This window comes from Periplaneta americana, chromosome 15 (genome assembly GCF_040183065.1).
Source record: "Periplaneta americana isolate PAMFEO1 chromosome 15, P.americana_PAMFEO1_priV1, whole genome shotgun sequence".
Classification (NCBI taxonomy): domain Eukaryota; kingdom Metazoa; phylum Arthropoda; class Insecta; order Blattodea; family Blattidae; genus Periplaneta; species Periplaneta americana.
The window spans coordinates 43,863,749-43,886,710 of NC_091131.1; the positions used below are offsets into that span (position 1 = coordinate 43,863,749).

Here is a 22,962-nt window from a genome sequence, read left to right on the forward strand (position 1 = left end):
CATCAAAAGAATAAGAAATATCATACATTTGTGTATTATTTTGACATACTATGAAGCTGGAGCCCCGTCTGTTGCTATTGACACAAGCCATTGCAAATTCAACCTCTTCTGTTCTACGGTGCCTTTCAGTGCCTGGAAAAGATCTTCTCCAGTTGTATTTTGTAATTACATCTAGAAGACATTCAGACACAGTAAAATGTTCATTAACTCCTCGAATGAAAATGGCTACGTGAGGTTTGTCATTTCTATCTGTGCTTTCATCCAATGCAAGTGAATAAGCTACAAACTGGTTAATTGTGGTTTCGACTTCAGATTCAATTGCATTTACAATTTTGAAATCCCTTCTCTGAACTGTAATTGGAAACAATTTGATTTTCTTAAACTTTGACTTTGTTCTGGACACAGTATTTTAGTAACGTCCTGTATGCACGATTTTACAAATGATGCTTCTGTAAAGAGTTTCATTGATTTTCAAATATTCCAAGCTAGAACATAGCTAGAAAGAAGCTTTTTTTTTTTGTTTAATACTGAGGACACTTGTGTGATTTGTGTTTGTATTTTCTTGTTTCATATTTATCAAAATATTTGTAGGCCTAAGCATTTCACCTAAAATTAAACGAAAAACTATATGTTTGTCATGCGGAACTGCGTGTAAACGTATTGTAATATACTGATTATTATGTGTAACCAACAGTTATACAGATAGTCCCAAAATAATTATTTTCACATGTCCAACACGCCTGTAATTGTATGATATTCTTTGTGAAGAGTCGAGTAGTGTCGTCGCATATTGAATTACAACACACCCTTAAGAATTTTCGAACAAATTAAGCATTTCACATTCTCCCCACTAACACAAAAAAATGTCTCTTCCTATTCAACCTTGAATGTACTACGTCCATGATTAGAATACATTATGAAACGGTGGAACACTACGATCAACACAATGATAATGGCAGTCCGCCACTGCTCTTCGTTTGCGCATAAACATTGAGTACAGTACAGGTGGGGATGGGTGAGGCGGAGCGCGCTTATTACGTACTGGCTTCGGTTCCGTTCAGGGGCTTACTCGCGAGTACGCTTTTGGAGACGTCTGGGATAAGTGATAAAAAGCATCCTTGTCGTACTCCTTTCGCTACTGCACTTCTCTCTTACATTTTTTCTCCTATCCTGACTTTGATTCGTTGTTTCATTATAGATATTAATGAATAGCTCTTCTCTTTTCAATCCATACCAATTTTCTTTAAGTTTATTTATACACGACTTTCAAATAAGGTTTCAGATAAACAAACTACAAACGGTAATACCATTCACTACACGACAAAGGAAGTGAATTGTTGAGAAATGCATTCACGTATGATAAGATTATGTGCAATCTTAGTTTCGTATTTGGCTATCGACGAATTCCTTATTTGTTCTCACTGCGTTACAAACGGACTGTACGCCGAAGCCGTATGAATTGCCGTAACGTATGCAGGATATAGGTTTGTGTGTTGTCATGGAAGTTCCACTTCAGATAAAAATTAAATAGCTACGTATTTTTTTCGTATTCGTTTCCACAAAGCCTAATATAACGGAAACCGTTGTTCAGGTAACAATATTCCTTTTTTTGTCGTATTCATAATTGTCTCTCAGAGGGTATGATTCAATGTGGAAAGCAAATGACAAAATCTAACGGATTTTCCCTTCACCGTAACTTCCAGAAGCAGCATAGTAGCTGCGGTTATTGGTTAAAATTTCATTAAAGGCAATATGGGGACACGGATGCAAAACTGTGCACAATTGTGGCAATACGTCACAAACCGGAACACGCTAACTCATCCCTTCCCTACAACCCTCGCGTCATTGTAGGATATGGGGAGAAGAAATATGTATTCATTGTGCATGCCAAACGTCACATATACGTCATTGAATGCTCCGGCCTTGTGGACGGAGGAACAAACCCTTTTCTCCATACTTCCATCCCTCTCTTCCCCAGTTTTGCATCCTTGATCTTGACAATGTTTAATTATGTCTTACATAAAGAACTCTTTTTCAAAAACTGTACAAGCTAGCCCAGTGATGCAGAATTGCGCTCCAGTTTTAGCATACGACACGAGCTGGACTACGTCATTCATCCCTTCCCCCAAGGCCACTCGTCATCCACATGACAAGGTACAGAAGATTTGTATTCACTGTCTAGAGGTGGAATTCGAAGCAATATCGGTCCGAAAGTACTAGTTTAAAGAGGAATGGCGAAAATGAATACTTATCTATTCAAAATAATCACAAAGCACGTTGTCTCATTTGTGAACAGTTTATTGTTATAGTTATTATGGTTGGAAATACTTTCGTCATTTTTTCCGTGAGCACGAATTTGTTGCAATCCGCCACATGGTTGTAAACGAGTCACGGAGAAGTCATTCAACGCCGGTGGACTGTGGAAGGGGAACCAATGCTTTCCCCATGCTTCCACCCCTATCTCTGTGAGTTCTGCACCCTTGAGTTAGCTGTTTTTTTTTTTTTTTTTTTTTTACAGTTCATGTAAAACTAGTAACTTTTTCCCTCGTTCGAATATTTTCTCGGCGATTTTCTGTGTATTACCTTCTACAGGGACATCACTTTATTTTTACCAACATTTTTAACATTAACCTGGCTACACTCGGAAACACTGTTGCCCCCTTCCATTACAGGAGTTTGATGTTACTAGTGCAATATGTAAACACATCATTTTACTACATAGGAGGAGATAAAAGTAGTGTATCCATTTATGTTGTAGGGAAATACGGTATTACGATTTTCAGTTTGATCATCACTTTTACGGAATTTATAAAAATACAGTAGAGTAGTAACATTTTTTTTCAAAAACTCAACTTTTCAGGCGGCTATGTTCGTTATGTAATGTCTACTTTATTTAGCATATTAATTATTGATGTTGTAATACAATATAGAGAGTGCATTTAAATTGAGGGGGTCATAAGTAAAGGGCTGTAAGTGCACTTAAGTTACTTTTGAGAAAATGGGGTTTAAATATTTAAGCTTTCGTAAAATCGGTGAAATTTTTAATTTAAATTTTAATGTGTGATGCGATTAAAATATCCCTTTGCCACTAAAATTTTAGATACTTTTGCTTACACTGGATGCACTTAACTCATGTTATTACAAATGTCAATAGCATTCCTTTGCTTCTAGCCACCTCAATTCAAAAAAAGCAAATCTGAATTTTTAAACAAGTTGCTGAAAATGGTTGCCGTTCATTACAATGCAGGCTTCAATTCAGTACGCATATTATTAAAAACATTTTGAAGCATATTCTCTGAAATTGAATTTATCGTTTCTTGAATATAATTTTTTAGTACGATATTATTAATATAGGTTCTTTCTTCTATAGAAAACGCAATCATATTTCTGAAACACACTATACACTGCAGTGTTTACTTCACTGCTTGAAGACTTCGAATGCAACAGCGACCGTAAGTTTGTGTGTCTGACGGGAGCAAGGACATTAGTGAAGGGGTGAGAGTGAAGTACATTCAGAAATTCAGGTAGAATAAAAATGCAAGTAAAAATAAAATGATGTCCCTGTATAATATTCCTAAAATTTAACAGATTTCAAAAACATTGTGACAGTATGTCATCACTAGGGGGCGGATGTTGATGACCTAGAAATCTACTTCAAATGATCATTAAAATGTCCTTAAATTAATGAAAAATGACATGAAATTAAAAGAAAATGACGTTTAAATATTATTCAAAATACTCGTACCACAATTTCTTAAAAATTAGTCACCTTGTTTCAATGACTGCCCTGCAAATCTAGGAGAGAGGAGACAACTTCCTGGAATTTGGCTAAGATAAAGGAAAAGGGCATGCAAAAATAATGGTTTTAAGGGAAAACTATAGACTTTAATAAGAGTTTGCAATGTGTTTCAATCGGTGGTGGTCCATGTGCCTTCATTCTCCGTTTCCTCCTCCTTCCGTTCTTCACTTTTGTTACCAGATCTTCCAGATGGGGAGTGTGAATGACAAAACGAATTGTGGGTGCAGCTTGCATTCTTGTAATCATTGTGTTAAAAAAACTGTTCCTTCCATGAGGACACAACGTCCTGTCCAGGACACGGTGAAAGTTTCTCCCCTTCCAAACAAACAAATTCTAAAGACACCCTCGTACCGACAAAAGAATAGTATCGGTCAAAGCCCTCACTTAAACTAAGCTGTTGTCAGGCATTTTATATTACTTCCGTTGTGTGAAGTGAAGCCTTCTGTGAAATGAGGAATGGTTTTTAGAGTTTGCTTTAAACTATAAAACTCAAACTTCACTGTTATTCACTTATTCAGTAGGTAATTACTACTGACTTATTTGCTTAGAGAAAGATTTAACAGACCTATCGGTAAAGAAGAAAGTAAAATGCTTTCCAAATGATCTTAAAGTTCTTCAAAGTATTAAAAATTACTAAAAAACGTGCCGAAAAAAATATAAAAATGACCTATTAGTTCAAAAACGTCGAAAAATGCAAAAAATGCAATATAAGAAATTAATTTTTTACGTTGATATTAACATAGAAAGGATTTCTATATTAATAGGCATCTTCCTAACGTGAAAAATAAGAAGACTTTTCATCAACATCCGCCCTCTAGTCATCACCATCATCATCGTGACCAAACAGGCTTTAGATATGGTCTGTTGCTGACTCAATCTATTGTTCAGCCGTTCGTCCTATAGGCTATATTGTACCTTCTGGCACGAAGAATATAGTGCAAGATTAGTCTTCGGATTCTTGTTCGATTCATTCTATTAATGTGGTTCTACCAGTTTTCTCTCTGCATTTTTAGGTCTGTAAGAATGGATTCCATATTCAGTTGTTCTAGAATGTCTTCATTTTTTTTATGATTGCATCGGTATAATCCGCAGTTCTTCTCATCAAGGACATTTCTGCCGCTGTGATTCCCGATGCACCTCGTGCTCTGATGGTCCATGCTTCACATATGACAATATATGACTGCTAGAGTTATGCACAGTATATCTTCTGTCTGGTCTCTTTCTGTACTAAATTTGGTTTTAAGACTGAATTTATAGTGCCTATGATATTTAAAAATTTGAAATTTTGTTTGATAGACCTATATCCATATCATCAAATAAAGATATGGACTATCCAAGATAATTGAAACGATTAACTCTTTCCAATATTGTGTCATGGAGATCTATTTTGTTAGAAATAGGTTCTTTTCCTCGAAAGGCTAGTATTTTTTTTTCTGTTGATATTTCCATGTCATGTTTTTTTTTTGCAATTTTATTTAAATTATACAGGGTGTTTCCGGGCTAGTGTTACAAACTTTCGGGGATGATGGGGAAGGGCACATGTATCAATTTGAGATAAGGAACCCTGGTCCGGAAATGACTGAGTCGAAAGTTATAAGCAAAAATAGTTGTGTGGAAATGAAATAAGTTTATTCCTCTGTACACCTTATTTATGTGTGTTTTATCTGTACATCTTACACATACTGTATTCATCTGACGTTGTTTACGTTGTCTACTTACAGAATTCCATTCAGTGCTCTGTCTGAGGGATGGGACAGGAAACTACACTAAAGAAATGCAGATAGCATAATGTGTAACGGACATGGTTGGTCCTGATATGCACGTCTGTAGACAGCAGTGTATGTGTACAAGTTGCAGTGTCCAGTCGATCAGTCCTAGTGAAATGGAGGAGTACACGAGAGCGGAATAAGCAGAGCTGATTTTCGAATACGGATGAGCCAATGGGAACAGTAGACAAGCTCACCACAGATTGTATCGGGGCAAGTACCCACGTAGGAGACATCCGGCCCATACCATCTTTCCACGACTGTTCCAAAGATTAAGGGAAGGAGGATACGTGGTGCCAAATTACAATTCCATTTGCACACAATTATTTTTGCTTATAACTTTCGACTCAGTCATTTCCGGACCAGGGTTCCTTATCTCAAATTGATACATGTGCCCTTCCCCATCATCGCTGAAAGTTTGTAACACCAAGACAAAACAACCTGTATAATGATAGGCCTATTTGTAAGTTATCTTCAGATCTAATTTCAATCTGCAATTACCCAATATATGTAAAACATCAAAATAAACCATTCCTGAAAATTTCTGCTTTCTGGTTTGAACAGAAGATGAGAAAAAGTTATTTTTGTATGGAAAAACTAAAACTTACGGAAAGGAAGCGATAAAATAAGACCTAGAGGCCTACATTAAGGTTACCAGACGTCCCCGCTTCCCGGGGCAGTCGCCGAATTTTGCTTTTTGTCCCGGACAAAAGTCGTTCCCGGATTTGATAATTTACCCCCCGAATATCGCCGAAATTTTAGTGTTGATTGTTACAATTTTATGAAAATGCTGTTGAATTCACAAGATAAGATATCTATGGAATGTATATTGCTGATATCTCCTCTAGAAAGAGAAACATTTCAGAGACTGTCCATTATTTTCGTTCAAATGTAGATGAACTTGATCAGATGATGCTGATATATTTGATAAGATTTATTGCTTGATTAAATATGTGACTTCAGTGAAAATAATAAAGTGGAATGAAGAAAATGCTGCTCTTTTCTCAAAAAGGAGTAGCATTTTTTTATTTTTCTCTAAGAAAGTGATTCCCTATACACAAGTCCAGCAGTTGATTGAACTATCCATGTGTCTTTCTGAAAGCTTTCAGCGGAGGGAGTTTATTTTTTCTTCAATGAACATGATGTGGACATCCCAAAAATCTAGAATGAGTTTAGAAACTGTTCGAGCCATGCTTGTTATCTTAACTAACTTCAATATGACTTGTCAGACGTGCTTAAAAGAATTCATTGTGAAAATACCAGTACCGGTAGTTTAAATATCAGTTAAGTAGAATGAATATTTTAGAGTGTGAATGCGATATAAGTGAATAGTAACAGAAATGTCAAAAGTAGTATTTTCATATGTTAACATGATGTCCACCTGTGGAGTACCGGGTAGCGCGTCTGGCCGCGAAACTAGGTGGCCCGGGTTCGATTCCCGGTTGGGGCATGTTACCTGGTTGAGGTTTGTTCCGGAGTTTTCCCTCAACCCAATATGAACAAATGCTGGGTAACTTTCGGTGCCGGACTCAGGACTCATTTCACCGGTATTATCACCTTCATCTCATTCAGACGCTAAATAACCTAAGATGTTGATAAAGCGTCGTAAAATAACCTACTAAAAAAGTCATGTGAGATGTATAATTCTGAAGAGGAAAAATCAAGTAATAAATTGAAAACATAAAAAAATTATTTATAGCCAATTAATTGGGTAATAATGTTTATAATAGAACAAACTTTGAATGAGAAAAAAAAAGACTTGCATTACTTATTGAACCGCCTAGTAGTAGACGTCACGGGACTGACAGAAACGTTGCGATTTGATTTGTCGCATGTTTACTTCCACTTTTTACATAACTTCTCTTGGCTTGCAAGTCCTGCGTACCTATTAGATATTTTTATTTTGTTAAATTCTAATCTTCAGGGTTCAAATTTATCTGTATTCACCATTTAGGATGGAACTTATGCAACGATAAAGAAATTCAACTTGTCATCTCGCTGAGTTATCAATCGAGAATTAAATTCGTTTTCCATTCTCAATGATTTTTCTAGCGACACATGATGATGAGCTCTCGTATGATATCTTTCGAGGTAAACAGAAATTCTCGATTGGCATTTGGGAATATTATCCTTTCTGCAATTAAAAAAATTACAATTGTGTGAAAAATCCCTTCTTGATAACAAATAACCATTTGTATACGTTTAAAAAAAGAAGAGCGGCTGTTAGAATTATTAGAATTATCTTCTGATTCGAGGTTAAAAATTGCGTTTCCTACAATGTTCCTGTTACACCCACATATCCTGATCTTTCCCGAATTGTAATACAACACAATCCCATTTTTAATCAGCATACTTGTATGAGATTATTATTTTCTGCTCTGATCTTATTGAAGAACAAATACAGAAGTGAATTGAATGTTGAGGTAGACTTGTGACTGACTTAAGAGGGTCCACAATTGTGTTAGATTTCGCACAGCAACATCCACCATCTCAATGATAACCTTGTGTTAATTACAAAAAACTGGTTTCTCACAGCAAAGACAAGATACAACATAAAATACCTTTATTTACATATTTTCAGATCATATTCAAAAGCTAAAACTGAAATTTAATACAACTGTCAATTTATTAGGAACGTTTAATTCACTTACTTACTTACTTACTTACTTACTTACTGGCTGGCTTTTAAGAAACCCGGAGGTTCATTGCCGCCCTCACATAAGACCGCCATCGGTCCCTATCCTGAGCAAGATTAATTCAGTCTCTATCATCATATCCCACCTCCCTCAGATCCATTTTAATATTATCTTCCCACCTACGGCTTGGCCTCCCCAAAGGTCTTTTTTTCCTCCGGCCTCCCAACTAACACTCTATACGCATTTCTGGATTCGCCCATACGTGCTACATGCCCTGCCTATCTCAAATATCTGGATTTAATGTTCCTAATTATGTCAGGTGAAGAATACAATGCGTGCAGCTCTGTGTTGTGTAACTTTCTCCATTCTCCTGTAACTTCATCCCTCATAGCCCCAAATATTTTCCTAAGCACCTTATTCTCAAACATCCTTAACCTATGTTCCTCTCTCAAAGTGAGAGTCCAAGTTTCACAACCATAAAGGACAACCGGTAATATAACTGTTTTATAAATTCTAACTTTCAGATTTATTGACAGCAGACTAGAAGACAAAAGCTTCTCAACCGAATAAAAACACGCATTTCCCATATTTATTCTGTGTTTAATTTCCTCCCGAGTATCATTTATATTTGTTAATGTTGCTCCCAGGTATTTGAATTTTTCCACCTCTTCAAAGGATAAATTTCCAATTTTTATAGTTCCATTTCGTACAATATTCTCGTCACGAGACATTATCATATACCCAGAGAATCAGTCCCATTCCGAGGCTTATTTAGAGGTTTCGTAACAAGCTGTTTTTTACGGTGATGCGTTGGTAGACCTTCGCCCAACCCCCAAGCTGGAGGACCACCCCTCATCGGCTGTCCGCGACTGCTTATTCAATATATTTACAGCTACAGTTTTATTCACTACAGTTGGTAAATATCTGAAGAGTAAAACTTGTTTACCAGCCCAAATTATACTAAACTGTATTTTGGAGGTACGCCAAAATGAAATATGAGCTTCAAATGGTTAGTGACATTCAAAAAGTTGGGAACATATGTAAAAAATGCTACTCATGCACGTAGTCCGCAAGAGATGAGATAAGCTTTCATTTTCGTCGCGGGCATATAATAAGGGTATCACGGAACAAAATACCGTTTGAGCCAAAATCAAGGACGAACCAAAATACAATGGATTCCTCTACCACTTCAACGACGAGAAGAATGTGTTTTAAATAATCTGAAGTTCACTATCACGAATTATTCTGCATTGTTCAACTCATCACAAGTTTCGTAAGAGTGTAGATAAGAAATATAATGCTACACACTTTACTTTAAAAATCCTTTGTAATTACATTATCACCTAACACACATTATGATATCAAATAAATGTCAGATGTATGTTAATTAACTAAAAGGTTTAATGATGTTTCAACAGGAATAAAGTGCGCTCTTATCTTTGGAGTGGTAGACAATAGGCCTATTCGATAAAAGAATTTCCAGTCACAACAACTCCTAAATAACTAAGGTTCAATACAGTCTGACATACAAGACTTACGGGAAAGCGTGTGAAAAAATAAAACTCGTTGAAAAGAAGTAACGGCGGATTTGAAGAATCCCTAAGATTACATGTAATGTCTATGTAGGAATTAGGGTAATAGAATTAGGATAAATAAATACAATTTGCTGTAATATTTAATAAGTGTGTCTAATGATCAGAACTAAATAAGCTATAAATAACACTTAATCGTATAATAATAATAATAATAATAATAATAATAATAATAATAATAATAATAATAATAATAGATGGGTTTAAGCAACGCGGAGGTTCATTGCCGCCCTCAAAAAAGCCCCCCCCACCATCGGTTCCTATCCTGAGCAAGATTAATCTAGTCCTACCATTATATCCCACCTCCCTCAAATCCCATCTACGTCTCGGCCTCCCCAAAGATCTTTCCCCTTAGGTCTACCAACTAACACTCTATATGCATTTCTGAATTCGCCCATACGTGCTACATGCCCTGCCCATCTCAAACGTCTGGATTTAATGTTCCTAATTATGTCAGATGAAGAATACAATGCGTGCAGTTCTGTGTTGTGTAACTTTCTTCATATTCCCATAACTTCATTCCTCTTAGCCCCAAATATTTTTCTAAGCACCTTATTCTCGAACACCCTAAACCTCTGTTCCTCTCTCAAAGTGAGAGTCCAAGTTTCACAACCATACAGAACAATTGGTAATATTTATTTTATATTGGCGTAATATAACTGTTTTATAAATTCTAACTTTCAGCTTTTTCGAGAGCAGACTGGAGGATAAAAGCTTCTCAACCGAATAATAATAACCATTTCCCATATTTATTCTGCGTTTAATTTCCTCTGAAGTGTCATTTATATTTGTTACTGTTGCTCCAAGATAATTGAACTTTTCCATCTTTTCAAATGATAAATTTCCAATTTTTATATATTTCTATTTCGTACTATGTTCTGGTCACGAGACATAATGTTCTGGTCCATGTTACAGTACAACCTAATAATATTTTTAAATACAATATCGTGACCGTGAAAATGCCATTCCTACACTATCATCAAGAATAAGCTGATATAGTGTTCTTGTGTGGATTGTGTAATTTAATATTGCAGTTGGTGCGCAGGAATATAAAAAACGATTTTCAGACAGCGCATAGGCGTCCAATTCGAGAGCCATTTACACGTACTACACATAGAAATTTAGCCGAAGGCAGAAATGTTCCCAGTTCTCATGTATAGATTATTCGTTGCCTCGTGAAAGCAAATGGATATGTGCCCCGTAGCTAATAGTAAAGAACCTTATGATTAGGGGGCGGATGTTGATGATCTAAAAATCTACTTAAAATGATCATTAAAATGCCCTTAAACTAATGGAGAAGTGATATAAAATTGAAAGAAAATTACATTTAAATATTATTCACCGTACTCGCACCACAACTTCTTAAGAATTAGTCACCTTATTTCAATGACTGCCCTGCAAATCTCGCAGAGAGGAGGCAACTTCCTGGAATTTGGCTAAGATAAAGGAAAAGAACATGCAACAAAATGAAGGTTTTAAGGGAAAACTATAGATTTTAATGAGTATTTACAATGTGTTTCATTCAGGGATGGTCCATGTCAGTGCTTTTATTCTCCACCTCTCCTCCTTCCGCGCTTCACTTTTGTTACCAGATCTTGCAGATGAGGGAGTGTGAATGACAAAACAAATTGTGGGCGTAGCGTGCATTCTTGTTACCTTTGTGTTAAAAATACTGTCTACTACAGTAGACATCCCTTCCGAACCATGTTGAGGACACAACGTCCTGTCCAGGACATGGTGAAAGTTTCCCCCCTTCCAAATATAAATTCTTAAGACATCCTCGTGCCGACAAAGGAACAGTAGCGGTCAAAGTCCTCACTTAAACTAAGCTGCTGTCAAGCATTTTATATTACTTCCGTTGTGTCAAATGAAGCCTTCAGTAGAATGAGGGATGGACTTTAAGAGTCTGTTCCAAACTATAAAACTCAAACTTCACTGTTATTCACTTATTCAGTAGGTAATTACTACTAACCTATTTGGTTAGAAAATGATTTAACAGACCTATAGGTAAAGAAAAATGTAAAATGCATTCCAAATGATCTAAAAGTTCTTCAAAGTATTAAAAATAACCAAAAAATGCCGAAAAATGTAAAAATGACCTGTTAGTTCAAAAACGTCAAAACTGCAAAAAATGCAATACAAGAAATTCCTTTTTCACGTTGATATAAACATAGAAAGGATTTCTATATTAATAGGCATCGTCCTAATGTGAAAAATAAGAAGACGACTTTTATCAACATCCGCCCCCTACTTATGATAAGGATAAGTGAGCTAGCAAGTAAACTACGACTGGCAAGAGACCTTAAATTAAATTCAGCAAGTAAACCTCTGTACGAAATTTCGTTATTCGAGAGTGAATAATGGTATTTTTAGTGTTCATCCACAGAAGACGTGATGTTATGCGTCTGGTGGGATAAAGAAGGCGTCGTGTACTACGAATTGCTTCCCAGGAATGTAACCATAACTGCTGACATTTATTGCCAACAACTGAGACGCCTTGCGGCCGCAATTGAAGAAAAATGACCGGGAAGACCGCAACAAGTGATTCCACATCCTCCATATTCTCCCGATCTTGCGCCCTCAGATTACGATCTTTTCCGTTCTCTATCCAACAATCTTCAAGGGAACTCCTTTCATAACGAAGACGCTTTACGAACTTGGCTTAACGATTTATTTAACTCCAAACCAGCAGATTTCTTCAGGTGACGAATCGAAAAACTATCTCAGTGTTGGCAGAGAGTCATAGACAACGCAGGAGATTGATAGTACTGATTAATTTCTGTTTTATATTCATTTCAAAACTCCCAAATAAAATCTTTTGTCACGGCGAAGAAATGCTACGAACTTTTGTGTCAACCAAATATATATATATTTGCAATATAATAATACTCGTACCTTACTTAGCGAGAAAATAAAAACTACCCGTCTCTTCCAATGGCATCTGGATACGCCACTATTAGTGTCGCTCTCAAATATTCCGAATCGTTTTTGGTGACATCAGCGTATAGGTAATTAAGTATGGACACTTCGCGTCGGTACCTTTGATGTAGCCGGACTGATTTCAATGACGTTCAAGCCAGCTAGAGCGTGAGATTCTGCTTTCTCCCTAGAGTTGGCGCTGACATCGACACAGCGGAAATAGAACACCTATAAATTAATACATCTAGGTACATTATGTAGTCCACACCTGTGGAGTAACGGTCAGCGCGTCTGGCCACGAAACCAGGTGCCCGGGTTCGAATCCCGGTCGGTGCAAGTTACCTGGTTGAGGTTTTTTCCGGGGTTTTCCCTCAACACAATATGAGCAAATGCTGAATAACTTTCGGTGTTGGACCCCGGACTCATTTCACCGGCATTATCACCTTCCTATCATTCAGACGCTAAATAACCTGAGATGTTGATAAAGCGTCGTAAAATAATCCAATAAAATAAAAATACATTATGTACTCAAATAAAACAAATTGGATCCTTAAAATAATAAATCCGTCATTAACTGTAATGTCTAGACTCTAGAGTTCCTTTATAATGAGAGTTGAGACGTTGACACCAACAACAATTAAAATATGTAATGATCTGAAAAAATGGAAAAACAAAACTCCTATGAGAAGTAAAACCATATACCTATATTATATTCTATACAAATGAGTAGTTTAATATCAAAGACGGACATCTGTCGTCTCCATAGTTTTGATCTAGAGGCAATTTTTTAATTCACAGTGCTCTTTGTAATATTTAACACAATTTATTTTATAAATGTAGTGTTAGAGTTTGCATATGGTTTCACTATAACTGGAAAGAGGATGAAAAATTGTATAAAAAACCACAGCTATCTAAATTTAGATTGAGGTCTGATGTCCGTCTTTGATATTAAGCTACTCAAATATTAAACGAATTCGATACTTCATTTCATAATGTATTATATCATTTTGTAATATAACTTATTATATCTGAAATATAAATATAAATATAAATATAAATATATATAAATATATATATATATATATATATATATATATATATATATATAATAACTAGTTTGCCACTGAGAAATAAGGAAAAGCTGTTAACTTGAATTTATTTGAAGCAAAGCGTTACTGGATTATGCAATAAGGTAGGCGATGTTTGGATCCTGTGTCTCAATTCTATACTCAGTTATTATCTTAGCGTATGTTCGATTACACTAACCTCTAGCGCTTGAAAGTGGAACTAAACGCCGGCGCACAGAGAAACAAAACACAGGAAAATTCGCTCAGCGTCCATTCTTTATAATCCCTATTCGCTGGTGACATCCTCTCGCAAGTTAACATTCCATTGTCACAACGTAACCGCAACGAAACAAATGGCATGCACGAGATGCTTTCTGAACGTGACACTGACAGGAACAAAATTGCTAAACCGTACCGTCTTTGTTTGTTGAGTTTCGAGGTGGCTGCGATTTTTGCTTACATAACACATCTACGTGACAGCACAATGAAAAATCTCCATTTATTAGTGTGGATAATGAGGGCTGTTAAGGCAGAGGTCATAAAGGAGACAAATAATGCAGTAATATCGTACGAACACAGATTAGGCAGAGCGATCGCATGTACAGGGACATCACTTTATTTTTACTAACATTTCCAATATTAACCTGGCTATATCTTTGGAGTAAGGGAAAAACTGTTTGTACCCCCTTCCAGGACTGGAGTTCGATGACACTGGCGTAAAATACAACAAATAACTTTGCTAGGTTTAGGAGGGAAGAAAAGCAGTTCATCCATTTACGTAAACTAGGAAATATCGCGTTTTTCAGTTTGATAATTTTCATTATAGATTTTTGTTTAATCAAAATACAGTACTGTATTTTAATAAGAGAAAGGTGCGCTCGAAGGAGCATTAAAGTTTGGCACACTGCACTGTTTATATTTTGTCTTTGATGAGGTCAGTTAGCGATCCTATTCTATTTCTGCACTCTGAGAAGTGATAGAGTTCACACTTTTTTACACAGAATTTACACACGCCTTTCTCATCAGGTTGGTGGAATCTTGAGTTTTGACACATTTTGTGGTGGTATCCGTGTAGTGCGAGTCCAACGATGGCATATCTTTGCGGTTGGTTCGGTTTGGTCCAATCTCTGTATATCATGGTATCTGTGCAGAAGAAATTACTATCAACTCCTCTCTGCTTTGTCGTCCTTCGTGCGATAACTTCGTTGTAGGATTCGTTGGATGGTAAGGCCATTATCATCCTTAGATCCTCTATAAAGAAGGTTTCTCTAGCAAGTAAGTACATATATCTGTTCGGTGCGAATTTTCCTGCTCCAAGTGATCTCTTCAGAAATCTGGCCTTGACTTTTTCGATTATTTCCATATCGCTGATTGATAACTGTACTGTATTGACAATAAGTGTGTTTACTCACGAATTGAGCTATCCATTCGGACGTACAGTATATATTATACTATCTACAGCACATTAGCGTACAATATAGAGAATGAAGTTAAATTAAAAAATAATCATAATATGGATATTTAAACACATTTATGAAAATAGTGGCCGTTCATTTCGATACAGGCTTCAGTTCTTTTGTGCATATTATCGCACTATAGACTATTGCACCTAGTTCCAATTAGCAGTTTCGTCCTTCGTACTAGTAACTCATGTTGAAATAATTCTGTACCTACTCTATAAAAGAGTACCTTACGTACTGTAAATTCAATCTTCACTTCTGCCCGATCCGAAAAAATAAAATTACTCAGACATGTTATCTACTGTTCGTCCAAGTAGTTATGTAGGAGGGTCGTAGAAAGGGGGGAAATCACGTGGCAGTTAATTACTTAACGAGGCCCTTTCATTTAAGTTATTTTAAACAGTTGTATAATATTACGTACACATCCAATTCCTAACAGAAATTGTTTTCAGAAAAAGAGCTGAGACAGCCCAGTCACTAGTCTTTACAGACGAGCGAGCAGAAGCGGGTGGGGGAAACCGGGATGCGACGTAGGCAAACGGACGACAATTCCTGTACGAAAATATGATTCAATATTGCAAGCTCTTTCGTCACTGGAAAACGCGAACATATTTCTGAAACGTACTATACTCACTAACTCAGTACTGCTTACTATGATCGCATACGCGGGCTTGGTTCTGTGTGGAGAATGGTTAGAAGTTTACTAGTAGAGAGAGTGGGAGTAAAGTACATTAAAAAATTCAGGTAGAAGAAAAAGTGAAGTAAAAATAAAATGATGTCCCTGTAGAAGTACCTCTAAGTAAAATATTTCTTCCTTTCTTCCTTTGTAAGTTTAGGGTTGCCAGACGCCAAGAGAAATCAGGTGGTCCCGATTTTTGGGTTTCAGAAATATAAACAAAATCCGTTAAAATATCTTTTAGAAGGAGATTAATAAACATGAATCGCAAATTAACCACAGAACAACTTGTTTTGTGCTACAACGTTGATGGAAGCACAGTAAGAACACATTATGTATCGAGAAACAGAGCCTCCATTTTGAAGAAAATCTGTAAAGGAATGTGTAGTCAAATGTAAATTGAATGTAATTAAACTTAAGTAAGTGTTTGGGGAAAGCGACTTTTAACCCACTCTGTATGGAAACCTAAGTTTTTAACCATTCAGTACTACGGTTAAAAACTTAGGTTTCCATTTCGACTCGAATCTCAGCTGGAATGCACAGGTAAAATAAGTCTGTAAGAAAACTTTCTCGATCTTGCATTCACTGAAAAGACTGAAAAATTTCTTTCCTTCTAAACTGAAACAGATCTTGATACAGACCCTGGTGATGCCTTACTTTGACTATTGCGACGTTTTGTATAGTGATCTTAGTGTTGAATCGTCATTGAGGCTTCAGCGTGTTCATAATGCTTGTGTTCGTTTCATTTTTAACAGCCGTCGCTATGATCATGTCTCCGAGTATTTCCTTCAATTATCTTGGCTTCGTTTACGGGAGAGACGTTCAGTTCATTCACTCTGTTTGCTGTATCAGATTTTAAATAATTCCACACCTATTTACCTAGTTCCTCGCTTCACACTTTTAGCATCCCACCACAACCGTGATACACGTTCACAGCATAACCATGTTCTATCAATTCCATTCCATCAAACATCTCTCTACTCTGCTTCCTTCACAATACACACAGCTCGTTCCTGGAATTCCTTGTCACAGGAAATCAGGAGCAGTCGGAGTCTAAAATCTTTTAAGCGCACTCTACTTAGAAATGTTTTTAATGAACAGAACTAGACTCTTGCGGAAGTTTCTAAATGGTCTTAAATGACCAAGTTGTTATTTTTTTCTCCTCTCTCTCTTCTTCTTTTTTTTTCTCTTTTCTTTTTTTTTATTATCGTGATATATTTCTTAATCATTTGTGTTTGTATGCCATTTAGTACGAATTTGCTAATCAACATTTTATGTCTTGTAACTCACATGTATTCTCCTATTAGTATATTAACTGTATAATATATCTCAAGTGAATTAATAGTCGTATTTATCTCGGGCATTTTAGGTCTTATAAATTTTGTGTGTGTGTGTGTGTGTGTGTGTGTGTGTGTGTGTGTGAGTGTGAGTGTGTATATTCCCCTTTATGTTATGTAACTGATTTTTATTAGACTATGTGTAATTTTCTACTTTATTTTATATATTACATAACCGATCTTGACTATTTGTAATTTTATATTAGGTAACTGATCTTTTCTATTGTAATTTTATACTATATTTTATGTAATTTCTAAGGTATTTTCTTTTGTGTTGTTTTGTAATCAGATTTTGTATTTCATGTATATTATTGAAACCTGGTTGAGTGGAAGAGAAGGCCTCATGACCTTAACTCTGCCAGGCAAAATAAAACTGCTACTGCTACTGCTACTGCTACTACTACTACTACTACTACTACTACTACTACTACTACTACTACTACTACCATAAAGTCCAATCCTTGTGAGAGTTAATGGAAGACGGAATCAATAGAAGATTACAAGGGCCGTGACATCGGTATATTTGTACCTAGTATTAGTCTGAAATCGACTGAAGGTGAACACACACGACGTTTCAAGTACAGGCAGCGGAAGCGAATTTGACTCACCCCTAAGCAAGCACGTTCCGTGTTTTGTATACGATTATTACGTATTATAAAATCAAGACAGTACAATTATTGTATATAAGGGTTAATATCGGAAAGGTCTAAAATACTGATGAGCTTGAGAATAATTGTTGGAAATCACACTCAAATTGTGACAAATGTGGTAAAACTTACGTCTGAAAAGATGTTTTTTCTTTTTTAATATTTAGAGTGTTGCATTACAGTTTTACAATGCAGAAAACGTATATGGCGTACAATTTTGCTTTCCCTATAAATATTTAACTGTTACATTAATTTATTTATCACATCTATTCCGTACCTTACTTTTCCTACATGTTGTTCGCTTAGTTTCGGTTCCTGCTGCAATAAACAACATTCATTTTCAAAGTTTCAAATGAAAATGACCGCGAGTGTCGGATAGTGTAACCAGCGTACAGATAATTATACAGTATGGACACTTCGCGTCGGTACCTTTGATGTAGCCGGACTGATTTCAATGACCTTCAAACCAGTTTGAGCGTGAGATTCTGCTTTCTCCCTGGAGTTGGCACTGACATCATACCAGCTAGCAGTCGACACAGAGGAAATATAACACATATAATTAATACATCTAGGTACATTATGTACTTAAAATAAATTGGACCCATGAAATAATAAATCCGTCATTAAGTGTAACGTCTAGACTCTAGTTCCTTTATAATGAGAGTTGAGACGTTGACGCCAAAACAATTAAAATATGTAATGATTTGACAGCACTGAAAATGGAAAAACAAACCTTTTATGAGAAGTAAAACCATATACCTATATTATATTGTATACAAATATTAAAAGAATTTGATACATCATTTTATATCTATTATATTATTTTATAATATAATTTATTATATCTAAAATATAAAACATTATTATTACAACTAGTTTGTCACTGAGAAATAAGGAAAAGCTGTTAACTTGAATTTATTTGAAGCAAAGCGTTACTGGATTATGCAATAAGGTAAGCGATGTTTGGATCCTGTGTCTCAACTCTACTCTCAATTATTATCTTAGCGTGTGCTCGATTACACTAACCTCTAGCGCTTGAAAGTGGAACTAAACGCCGGCGCACAGAGAAACAAAACACAGGAAAATTCGCTCAGTGTCCATTCTGTATAATCCCTATTCGCTGGTATAACCTTGTATGCGGAAAAACTGCGTTCAACATCGGCTGAAACCGAGGGCGCATGTGTAAAATATTTCCCATCATCAATATTTCATTTCTACATTAAGTTCATAACAATCGCACTTGTCATCAGACAAAACTCTTGCAATTTTGCATAATGAATTGAAACCGCCGTTGTTTTTTTTTGTATTACTGTGTTCTTTTTCGCACACACCTTTTTGCTTATATCATCTTGCTTATTTACTATCGAAATTTGCTCCACCAATTTCGCACCAGTCTTTTCGAGACATTCGATTGTAGAGGAGATAAATCTAAAATAGATCAAATATATTCACACTGTTTTTTTTTTTTTTTTTTAATATTTGGGTCTTCAAGAAGAATTTGGGCATTACTTAAGAAAGCTGCATCTTTTCCGTCAAACACCTGTACGAGTCCTTTTACGCTGGCAAAATTATTGTGCTTTCACAAGCAAGCTTCCAGGCAGATCCCTATCGCATTAAAATGGGAACAGGAGGAAGAGGCACTCCAGGGCACTCATTCTGAACATTGTTACTCGAGCGGGAGCACGGCAAACTGCTTGAGTCTGACTGTACGAGCGAACAGTAAACAGAGACAGTGCATGACGATGCACCGTGCGATATGCTCACGAATCGTCTACAAACTAGTACAAATATACCGATGTCACGGCCCTAAAGATTACATTCGGACACTCTTGCAATCCGTCATAGAACTAGGAAATTACGTCATCTGATACGTTGAGATAAGTAACAGATGAAATGCCTCGTCATTATGAAAGACACCTACAGACGAACCAACTTGGACCAACTTCACTCTGATTAACATTTAACATCAATGCAATAAATTAAAGTGTTTAAGATGTTTTATTCAGCATCCATATAAATGGTTCTATGGCAGCCGTGGCGAAAATGTGATCGTGCGCCAAGTCACTGTGCAACCTGCAACGTCATTGCCTGTTTGGGTCTTTACCGAGGTTTTCCCCAACCATAAGGCAAATGCCGGGTAATCTTTTGGCGAATCCTCGGGCCTCACATCATCTCACTACAGCTCGCCAAAATATTGTTAAAAAATTGTAGAAAATTACAAAATTGTAAAACTATAAAAATTGTAAAATATTGTAAAAATTTGTAAAAATTGTAATTGTAATATTGTAAAATTTTTTACTTGTTCCACATCTTAAAGCTTCATTGCTCATGTAAGATCTATGGAATATAATAAATGAAATGAAATGAAAAATTGCATAGTACCTATGGAGGGAGGCCACCCGAGGAGGAAGTGAAGCAACTGTCTGACTTATTAACGGATTTTCATTTTCCTGGACCTATTTTTGTTTTTCATTATTTTAATGTTTTGTGATGATGGAAAAAATAGACCGATATTTTCTGGAAGTATACGTTTACAGCATTCCTACTATTGAAAAAGGGCAGAGGAAATCGCTATAATTGCGAGTAACGTATGATTCTGGAATGGAATTATGGAAATGCAGTGTGTGTGAAACGTGTTGTACGAAGTATATACAGGGTGGAAGTGAAATAACCCTCCAGATTTTCAGAACGAATAGCTCGCGTTGTATGTAACAAAAATATGTAATACCTAGGGTGATCAGATTCACATCGATAAAAAAGAGGACAAAAAGCTTCAAAAAGGAGGATAGTGTTCGAAAAAAGAGGCCAGAAAATAATATGTACTTAGATTTAGGCTTAGGTCTATATTATATTTTAAATTACGTCAATATCTATTTTATAACAAAATATTTACAGTACAGATTTAGACTTAGCCTATATCATGCTTAAAAATATGTTAAAATATATATTTTATTACAAAATAAGTATGAAAAAGCTTGATAATAATAATTTTATAGTTAGTTACATATGAAAGTCAAGGTAACTGTAATAAATTAAATCATTATTAAAATATATTTATATTTACATTCGGACTTCGATCTCTCGATTTACTAGCTACCTGTGAGCAACGACCATAACAAGGAGGAGTAAAGGGAGTTATGATCGTTGGCAAAGAGTATATTCCGTCGATGCTGATGCTACATACATGCAAATTACTTGAAAACGGCGTCAAATCGGATAATTTAAAAATATCAGACATACAAGTTGGGAAAAGGACATTTTTTATTTTTTTTTTAAATCCGCCCGGATCCCGGACAAAGGTCTAAAAAGAAGGACATGTCTGGACAAAAGAGGACGTCTGTAATACCATATTGGTGGAAAGTTCATAGTTTTCTCAGGAAAATGTTTTTCTCAAATGTTTAACATCCTCTTATTCGATAACCTGTTTAAAGTAGAATCATAATTTTTGTCCATATCGATAGAAAATCTAATAAAGAATCATGGCCTGATAGCCTTAACACCACCAGAATACGTTTATTACTATTATTATTATTATTATTATTACTATTATTATTTATCCTTTGTGGCGTATTTCAACAGCATGGGCGGTTTTCGTGTAAATTTAATTTAAAAAACATTAATTTAAAACCACTGAGAATGATGCGACCAGCTTGCAACATTGTAGCCAGAGAGGAAGGTGGGAAGTAGTTCACCTAGGCAGACACACCTGAGTTCGTAGACCTTTTACATCTGTATTACGAGAAGAAATAGGAGTAGGTTAACGGCGATGTTACCGGACTGCTGAAACTTCGAACTTAATTTTCTAATTAACCGTGCATTTAATCACAAAACGTAATATAGGTTTTCTATTCATTCAAGCGTACTCTAGCGTCCCTTTCAATCTGCAGGATTATTTCACTTCCACTCTGTCTACCTAATATGTGCCGCGTGTATACAGGGTGTTTCCGAGGTGGTGTTATAAACTTTCAGGGATGATGGCGAAGGGCACATGTATCAATTTGAGATCAGAAACCATGGTCCGGAAATGACTGAGTCGAAAGTTATAAGCAAAAATAGTTGTGTGGAAATGAAATTGTAATTTGGCACCACGTGCCCTTCATCCCTTAACTTTTGGAACAGTCGTGGAAAAATGATATGGGCCGGATGTCTCCTACGTGGGTACTTGCCCGATACAATCTGTGAGCTTGTCTACTGTTCCTATTGGCTCATCCGTATTCGAAAATCAGGTCTACTTATTCCGCTCTCGTGTACTCCTCCATTTCACTAGGACTGATCGACTGGACACTGCAACTTGTACACATACACTGCTGTCTACAGACGTGCATATCATGTCCGTTGCACATTACGCTATCTGCATTGCTTTAGTGTAGTTTCCTGTCCCCATCTCTCTGACAGCGCATTGAATGGAATACTGTAAGTAGACAACGTAAACATCGTCAGATGAATACAGTATGTGTAAAATGTATAGATAAATACACATAAATAAGGTGTACAGAGAGATAAAATTATTTCATTTCCACATAACTATTTTTGCTTGTAACTTCGGACTCGGTCATTTCCGGACCAGGGTTCCTTATCTCAAATTGATACATGTACCCTTCGCCATCATCCCTGAAAGTTTGTAACACCATCTCGGAAACACCCTGTATTTGTACAGTTATTCAATTTCTCAGTTTAATTTGATCATGAAATAACGCAGCGTAAATCAGTCGTCAGTTCCTTGGGTGGTGTGCGAGATTATCGAAGATTCAATATTACCAGTTATGGAAATTATTTTAAGTGCTAGAAACACTCAATATAAAAATTCATTATTTTCTCATTTTGGTACCCTCTGCAGCGAGGCGCCTCTATGCCCTGACAGGCTGTGAACAATTCTTGTTAGATTTGGTGAATAATACAAATTATAAATTAAGTGAAATATCTTTCTCTCTGGCACAATAAGAACGCAGTCTATGTGCAATTCGATGAATGAAAGTATAGACCTAAGTTCTTATGTTCGTGCACACTAAAGATCTACTTTATGTCTCTTAAATGACAGCTCAAGCAAATTCACTATAAACAAG

The 22,962-nt window shown here is 36.1% G+C and overlaps 1 protein-coding gene across 2 annotated transcripts in view; it reads right to left on the reverse strand.

Annotated features, from left to right (window-relative positions):
* The window catches only part of LOC138714829 (scoloptoxin SSD14-like), a 120,183-nt gene that overhangs the window by 90,596 nt on the left and 6,625 nt on the right, over window positions 1-22,962 (reverse strand). Inside the window, exon 1 of one of the 2 annotated variants that reach the window (XM_069847007.1) lies at window positions 13,979-14,095. The exons of the other annotated variant lie outside the window; for it this stretch is intronic. The gene's annotated coding sequence lies outside the window, so the exon portion shown is untranslated. Of the gene's footprint in view, window positions 1-13,978; window positions 14,096-22,962 lie in introns of those variants that run through there. 2 annotated transcript variants of the gene reach the window in all.